Source organism: Sinocyclocheilus anshuiensis, unplaced genomic scaffold (assembly GCF_001515605.1).
Source record: "Sinocyclocheilus anshuiensis isolate Anshui unplaced genomic scaffold, SAMN03320099.WGS_v1.1 scaffold446, whole genome shotgun sequence".
Lineage (NCBI taxonomy): Eukaryota > Metazoa > Chordata > Actinopteri > Cypriniformes > Cyprinidae > Sinocyclocheilus > Sinocyclocheilus anshuiensis.
In genome coordinates, this window is record NW_015544247.1 from 2119105 (window position 1) to 2128792 (window position 9688).

A 9688-nucleotide genomic window follows, 5' to 3' on the forward strand; every position below is an offset into this window, starting at 1 on the left:
CTTATAATGAACTATTCAAAATAGCACACAATTAATGAGCACATTAAGCTGTGATGTTTTAACAGATGCAGCCTCCTTAATTACCAGGGGAGAGGATAGTTTCTGCTCTTTCCTCTTTCTAATACATCCATGTCCACATATGCATCTGTTCCTCCATAAACACAAACAGTATATATGTGCAGACCAGGTGCTAAACCCCTCACTCAGCGTCCAAAGTTTAGTGACCTGAGGTGGCCAGAGAAAAGACCACACCGCTGACCCCAGTCCCACCAGGAGGCTCTTCTGATGGGATGAATATTCAAATGTCTTCTCATCTCTTTGGTTGAAGGTGAAGGGGGCTTGTTGAAGACATCTCTTCCAACAGATGGACCACAAGGTCCCATCTGCTGGTGAGGCAAGTAAATGCTCAATGATGCATCGCAAAGCGATTTAGCTTTCAAGGATCCCCGGCAAGTAGTTAGTAATGATGGCATCTGCACCAAGAGCAAACACTCTATTTTAGATATGATCTATCGCCTCTCCAAACTAGAAGCCTTGTCTTAAAGAGACAGCATCTCATTTGCACAGCTTCATTTTCACACCGCAGCGCAAGTCAAATTGCGAGTCAAAAGCTTCGCTCTCCTTTAGAAACGCCTTCAAAGTTATCAGCGCCACCACATGAGTGTGCCTTCATCCCACAATGAGCAGAGCATGATGCATTTAACATTTGTCATATGATCACGCTCATTTGCTTCCATTGATTCTTATCTGCCAGTGGCTCAAAGAGCGCAATAATTATATCTTTGAAAATTTCCTACTTTAGTTTCCAGTTCCAGCGGCTAAAGATGTTTCTACTTAATATATTCAGATTGGCTCCCATCCAGACAGTTTATTATCATGGTAATTTGCTTATTAAGTGCAATCTTGTTTTGTTCAAATAAAGTGATAATTAGATATTCAACATTAATACCTTGAAATATTATCTCTTATATGATGTTTGAGGTACTTGTTAATCTCTTCTCCCACTGAGAAGACTTAGATAAATGTATTAGTAAACTTCACTTTGGGCTGAGATTGTTTGATGCATTTGGGAGATGTTAGAAAAGCTTCCCACTGTTTACGTAGAAAATATACACCTATAGTGAATATAATTGTATACTATAATCAATCACATTTTGATATGGATAGCAGGGTTATTGTCACTATGCCTTGCGCTTATTGATAACACACACGGTAGATGAGGATTTGTTAAAATTGCTAGTGATTGGTGATAGTCTTGGGAGCAACAGTTGTTGAAAATGAGTTGATAAATTTCCATTTTTTTATATTATATTATATTATATTATATTATATTATATTATATTATATTATACATTCTCCAAGCTGTTTATCCTATTTAGGGTCACTGGGTGCCGGAGCCTAAAGCTGCATGATATAATAGTTTATAATATGCATCATTTGTTTCATGTTTGGGCCAGTGAACACAAAAACTAGCGGCAAAGTGGCAAAACATTAAGGCCAATAGCAGGACAAGTAAAAAAAAAATCGACCATGCTATAATTAAAAAAAAAAAAATCCTTATTGTTGAGCCCTGAATAGCAAGGTTCTCCTCACAATCTTCCACTATATCTAGGCCGGCCGCATCTAGTCTAGTTATGTAAGAGTCAGAAGATTGAGATGTGCTCTGTCCTGAAGTTGTGCTTTTCATATCCTGTCCGATGAGCGCGTCCCACTGGAGTGCATATCTCTGTCTCTGCGCCTGTGTGTGGGCTTACATTACATTACGCCGTCTCTGTAGAACAGCACACTACAGCGTGTTTGCCCTTGTCTTCTTCGTCCTGCTTACCTATCCCTCCCAAAAGAAAGAGGTCTCTGTGTGTGTGTAAGGAAAGAGGCAGTGATGATCATTTGCTGCCAAAGTAAAGTGTTTGCAAACGAGCGCAGTGCAGAGGTGCGGCGCGCTCAAGGGCACATTTGTATAAAACTAATGATAGCATGTAAATGGACAAAATTTCTATCTGAGGAAAGAGGCATCCACCCCCTTGGCGCACCATCGTGTTGATGGAGTGCAGAATCTCATTACGGATCTAATACAATAACTGCCGTGTCGATCCGGAGAGGCGACAGAGAAACAAGATTAGCCTTATTACTTTATTATGTGCTGTGCGGCATGGCTCAGAGTGGACAATTGCATTAAAGCACAGATGAGATCACGTAGAGGGAATTGCTCCCCCTCTGCTCCGCCACCCGAAATGATTTAATTGATTCCACATAAAATTAGCAGGGACGGATTTGGAATTCCTGCTGTTGCCACTTAGTAAACTCCCAACTTCTTTGGCCATCTCTGGAAGAGTGTTGTTTTGCTGTTATGGGCAGCGGTGAGGACAAATAGGAGGGCGTTTGTCACTGTCTGAGAGGGCTCAGGGTGGAAGGGTTAATGACTGTAACCCCTGTTGTGCAGTTTGTTTTGTGTCACACTACTTGGCTATCTACTCCGATACCCATTATGGCGTATATAACCGTTCAAGTCAGCATGAAAAGAAAATTCACCCTATTATAATATTATATATGCATATCTTATTGTGGACAATTATGTTTAATTTAAAACACACAAACAAACAAAATAAACTCGACAGATTTCTCTCTGTTGATGTGACAAGCTCATGTTCATCTGCCTGCGCTTTTGAGTGCAACGCCAACATATCAAAATCTAATCAACGATGCATACTTTTGTTTTAACCTGTTACACTGTATGTCACAAGAAAAGCTCTGTCACTACTTTCGTTTCATTGCAACTCTCTCAGTACATTTTAAATTTTTTGCTAGCTCTTCTTCATCTTTCTTTATCTGTCTATACTTTATACTGACACCTACTGGTGTGGATGCAGTAGGTCATTGTCTTCCACTTTTTCAGTGGAACACAACGATAGTTTGTTGTGATCAGAGGCTATCGGCTTCAAAAAGTACAAAAAAAGGTACCATAAAAGTATTATAAGTAGACTAGAATTCAAAAATGGTGCATAGTTTCCGGTTATTCTCAATTCGCTAATTTCTCTCATGTGAGTGACAGATTACTGGAAGGTAAGGATTTGATTGGCTAGCTCTTGTGCCGGTGCACACGTTATCAGAGAATAGATGTTGTTACTGAGGGGAAGGGATGTTAATGTTTTCGATTAAAAATGTTGAGCACACATGGATTTAAATAACAATGATGATGATGATGTGCATTGTAATATGATACATCCTTTATAATAAACAAACATTCCATTAAAAATATTGATTTCATTGTGACTTCAAGAAAAGAAGTGTGAAAGTGGACAACCCTACCATTCAGAATTAATTGAGAATTCCTTTTTAATTCCAAATAAGTTACTGAATTTGACTTGAATTTGAAGTGAGGTGTAAAAAATAATGCAAAGCTGCTAATTGAAATTAAAAAAAGGCCTTATGGACAAAGAGAACAAAAGCAATAAATTCAGTTTCCTTTGGGGTGTAGCCAATTCAATTCATATTCACACTCAAATTTTGCCTGCAAAACTGCCTTTAAAATCTACAATTGCATCATTGTTCATGTGGCCAATTGAGAGACAGGATTTCCTCACAGCGGTTCCTAATCTATGCAGGGCTCAGTTATTTCAACTGAGGGACATGGGACACGAGCCCAAACACAAACACAAACACAAACACACATAAGGGAAGAATTTAGGTTTCTTTCTTGGCTCATTTATCTGTCAGCGGTTCATCAGCTGTCAGGACCTGGTGATGATATCATGTGTGACATCTCACCTTGACTGCTGCTACATCAGTGTTCTTTTCCAGCCCAGACTCAACCCTCCTCCCTCCTGGCACAACGGCATCCGAACTTATCGTGACCTTCCTCCACAATCTCACCCTCTTCCAAAGTGTTCCTCAGGGAGGCCGGCCCGGGGTGCAGGGATGGCCATATGTGTCGGCCCAGTGGCCATGTACAGGCGCTGGCGGTTTCAGGATGCTGCCTGTCACGCTGACATCTCATGGCTGCTCAGAACATTCTAGCACTTCTCAAAGAGCCAGACAAGATTGCAGAAAAGCAGCAAAGATGTTCTTACTGCGTTGCATTATGTCTCTATCGCTAAATCTCACTTTATTCTGATTTATTCTTTAGATTTTAACATTAGATTTAAATTAAAACTAATTTCAGAAGATTTAAATGATTAAAGTCATACTAAAAATGTGTACATTTTTTGATTTGTAATTTTTTTTCCATTTTATCATACTAAAGGTAAAAATTTCATGTCTGATCACTTAGAAACGCCACATAGCACAGACTCTGAATTGCTATTCCTTCTTGACAGTCTTACACTGTAAGCTACTGAAATTCATGAGACTTTATGGGCTGAAACTTCTTATTCCTATGTGAGGGTGGTCCATCATTGGAAAGGTCAGCGGTGTAATGCTGTTAGTTCCTCTGTTCTGTGCTCAAAGGCTCTTCTCAGCCCAAGACCTGTCACTTCTCAGTCCGCCACTCAAAGCCATTTTCTTTAATTGAACACTTGTCAGTACATTCTTCTCTACACAAACTCCATCTTTGCATCTTCTTGCTGAAAGACCCCTGTTCATTCCCATCCACTTATTTGATCATGATTATGCTGACTTGCCATTTTTCTGATGTATAGATTTATTGACCTGAACATAAGTCAAGATGTCAAGAACGGGCCTATATTCAAAGAAGGTTTTTGACTAAAAACAGCATTTGTTTTCCATCTCATAGAATCACTAAACAAGCTTAGAATTAAATTTTTTTATTTCTTCCAGACATCAAGACATAGGCTGACTAAAAACTAAGGTGACCAGACCTCTCCATTCTGAATGGGGAAAAAATTTCCTTTTTTTAACATAAAGTAAAATAACACCTAACATTCCAGATTTTGCAAATGAAAATGCAAATATTGAAATGCATATTGTTTTGCATTTCCACTAATGTCATTGTATGATATAATGTAGTTCATCATAGTACTGCAATTATCTTGAACAAAAAAAAACACGAAAAAGGATTGTCTACATATTTGAATTAAAAAAAACTAAAATAATAAAGAAGTTATTATTATTATTATTAATTAGTGCTGTCAAATAATTAATCGCAATTAAATCACACCCAAAATAAAAGTTTCTGTTTATATATGTGTGTGTACCGTGTATATTTATTATGTATATATAAATACACACACATGTATATATTTACATTGTTATTATAAGAATAAATAACTAATAATATTTTGCACCAAACAATGAACAATATAGTAAGTAAAAACTTATTTATATAATTATTGTTATTATAAGAATAAATCACTAATAATATTTTTGCACCAAATAATGAACAATTTAGTAAGTTAAAAATTATTATTATTATTGTTTTTGTTGTTGTTGTTAATAATAATAATAATAATAATAATAATAATATGAACCAAATAATTAATAATTTGGCAAATAAAAGTAATAAAAAATATTGACCTGGCATCCGAATAATAATTATAATAATAAAACAACAGCCCTTAAACAGCTAAAATGACATCCCTATTATACAGTACACAGTCACTGAGCCTCTCTGAGCATCCTCCCCTTATCATGAACACTGTAGTCTCTCAGCATACAAATCTACACCTGCATCTCAATCTGAAAGCAACACTCAGCAAGCACAAGAGAAGACTGAGAGCCTGAAAGAAGAAGGATGGTGGCTCTTTAAAAATAAAGTTGGAAGCAGTTTTGGACAAGGCAGAGGGAGGAAGAGTAATTTGAATGGTTGTGCTAATGACCTGAGGAGGAGCAGCACAGCAGTTGTTTCGCTGATTCGATGGCAGGTCATCGCAACAGATGTTCCCAACATATGTGGAGAATTAATTACCCACTAGTAAACAAAATCTGTGATGCAGAGAGTCGTTTTGTCCAAATTTCTTTCGTTTCGCTGTTATTAGGGGCATAATTTTTCTTGATCAGCCTGGCCCACTCCAATGCAAGAGCTCAGTAATGGATTGCGCTGAAGGGCTGCATGCAGCACAGACGGGTCTTTAATTGGCAGAGTTGATTGTCAGCCTGCACAATGTGAAAGCCCTTGATTATCTAATTGGTTGATTGAAGCGCAACACGCCTGCCAGGCCACTTCACCTACTTTTTTTCCCAGCGGCTGGAATGTCGGGAATGTTTTCGCTGAGATGAAACAACTTGGCAGGAGGAGAACACACACTGGTGAGTGTTCAGCTGCCAGTGCACAGAGACAAGCACATCGATGGGCCCAGACAGGAGAGGAAGTACTGGATAAGTAACAGGAAGAGAAGCTGCACGAATGGCTTAACGACCTGAATAAAGCACCACTTAGAAGTGAGGACAATTAAGTGCTATATTCATTTAGCGCATTTCTTTGTGTCATTATATTGGTTGGTGCGACGCAAAAAGTTCCAGCTTAATTGAAAGATGGAGACATGCATTAACCAGGCACGCTGTATCTCAAGAAGCTAAAATGAAAATCAATTCATAAATAAGGAATGACATTGTCCTCACAAACAAGGCAGAAAATTGCAAGAGGTAGTTAGAAGTCTCTCAACATCAAATAATATTGATTTTCCACCTCCTTGTTCACACCTTCAGTTTAATATTAGATTACTTAAAGAGCCACCCCCTCAAGGTGAATTATGCATTTCAATACAAAGCACAGTCGGGTTAAAAAAACACAGTCAATTCAAATGACAGATGTCTGAATGCTACAGTACTGTCAAAACAAAAGATTTTGTAGCCTAATTACTAGTGATGGTTGAGACCACTTATTTTATTATCAATGAGATTCCAAGTATTGTCAAGGCCAACGTAAGGACAATATTTCTAATATTTCTCATTTCTAAGGATAAAATGGGTAAATATTTGCATTATACATAAAATTTTATAGCTATTATCAACATTACATAGGCCAAAACTGCAAATTATTATTCTAAATTATATTTTAAAGAATAATTAACCTAATCTATATTTTCGCAATTTTTTATTAAAATTAACTTAAAATAAACATCACACATATGCATTATATTAACAGTCACATATAGCTTGCGCATATATAAGATCAGTGTTGGGGAGTAAGTAGTTACATGTAACAGCGTTACATAATTTAATGACAAAATAAATGTAACTGTAATCAGTTACAATTACTGAGGAAAAAAATGTGTAATTAAATTACAGTTACTTATGAAAATGTTAACTATAACGATTAATTGGTTTATTTGTCAAACTGTGTTGACTGTTCTAAAATATGAGACACCAGTGTTTCAGGGGTTTAGGACACAGAATAGGACATATGCTTATTTTATAACTGTTTTATTTCCTATTTGGGTTTATGTATATGCTTTATTTTCATAGATGAACTGTTTTTTCCAAGGCATTGTTAGATGTGAGTGCGTCCTATCATAGCTATGCAAAGATTTGATTTCAAAAACAGTATCACAGCTATTAAACTATGTCTTATGATTTTAAATCTGTATTTAACCTCATCATGATCTCTCAAAGTAAAAAGAGGTGCTAAAGTCTGATTTTGTGGTGGCTTTGCTTTAAAATTGAATTATTATCATCTTAATTTAAGTGATGAAGAATTTGGAAAGTCTGAGCGTAATCAGTGTTGAGTATGCTGCCTGGGCTGGTTTAAATGTCTGAAAATGATTAACAGTTGAAAACATTAGAAATTTAGCAAAGTAATCCAAAAGTAATCAAATGTAAGCAGATACATTACTTTAATAAAGTAATTGAAATAGTTACACTACTTATTACATTTTAAATAGGGTAACTTGTAATCGATAACCTATTACATTTCCAAAGCAACCTTCCCAACACTGTACAAGATTGCTCCACTCATACCTAATTAATACTCAGTTTACTTTTTTGTCATTTCTATACAGTTCATTATCATAAACTGAAGCAGAAATATTATTTGAAAGTATACAGCCCTAGTATTGATTAAATTCCTCAATGTTTTGTCACTTCAATTGAAGAACTGACCAATAAAGTCCTGAAAACTAACATAAAGTCACTAAAATGATCTATATATTGCTTCAGCACACATAATTAGTGCCTTACTCAATCACAGAGTTGAGTTAGGGACGTTTTTAATGCAGCATGGCAGCGAGATTAGCTGAGGTTTAGCTTTAGAATGATCTCTGACGTGTGCCTGGTGTTCCTCACACATGTCCGTTGACTTATTGGCAGGATTTCCAAAACAAAGACATGTGCATCATCTGCTAAGAAATGTAGTAAAGGGAAATGCTTCAGTGGGGTAAGATTAAAGCTATGTGTGATTGCTTCACATGGGGACATCCAAAGACTTATTTCTTCATTACATCCATAGCTTATTGATTTTATGACATTGTTTCTTCAAGATTACACATCAGTGGGAAAATATAGCTAGTCTGATTCATTTCCGAGCCCTCAGTCTGGCACTGTGCTAGCCTCACACTTACAACAGTGCCTAATATAGCATTTATTTTCATTTGCTGTCACAAATTCTGCTTTTGAAAGCATTGTAAAAACATTGTAAAATAGCCAAGCACCTGCAACCACACTACAAATGAAATCTATATTAGTGCACCAAGCTGCTATGATGCTTGGCAAAACAACCTACCACTATATTACACATCAGAAGAATTATTATTGTTATTATTATTTAAAATAAATGTAATTATTTATTCAATATAGATGTTTTTATCATATTGCTGTTCTGTAATTATATAAAAGCAACAGGCTACTTGAGGCCTGTGTAAAAGTGATTTTTACCACATAACATCAGTAAAGCTAATATAGTACTTTGACATATTACTATGTTTTGCCTAACATCATGCTGGAATTACCCTTTATTAGTCCAGTTTGTCCACAAAAATAAAAAATAAAAAAAGATGGACCAACTGTATTGTATAGTAACAAAGAGGACATGCTTGCATTATGTTAGGGGCATCATGATAAATTTAAGCCTGTGTTTTCCCTCATTTTTTTTTTTCCTCTGGTCTCCAACGTCCTACACAATCAATCTGCGCCCACCTCCTTTATTTCCCTGTCTGCTGGATTTCGGATCACTGAATGTAAATCCTTGACAAGGGTATCTATATATAATATTAATGTGCGCTGTGGAGGGTTCCCTGTGAACAGAGAGCTGACTGCCAAATAAAGAGTGATCAGAGGCAGGTTACCCATCCTCCCCAGTCCTCTGTAACTCTCACCCCCAGGATGGATGGGGCATCATTAGGCAAAGGAGCTCGGCCATTCTCCACAGAAATGGCCAAGTCGGAGGTACCCATCAATCTAGCAGCACCCGCGCTCCCTCAGATACTGTCAGAGCGTTAGGTACGGAGGGGCCCGTGTTGGTGTTTGAAGACCCTCTGTGTCACCTGCAGCCCGTCTCATCTGCAGGCATCTGGGGTGGCTGCCGTCGAGCTCTCCTACGACGCTCACTCCCCCTTCTAATTTATTTACTGCAGGAAATGGCCACCAAGGAGAAAACGGACAGGGAAGGAGAAAACAAAAATGTTGCCATCTACCCACCAGCGAAGTGGCCTACGGCTTGGTCTTCGCTGCGGGGGACGGATGAATCCCGAGCGGTTAAAGCAACCTTTGCTAAGCCAGCAGAATAGTTGTTACTTAAACCAAATTCTTATGGGCGTATAAATCCACATCACATTTTTGTGGGAGAATCACACAACAGATG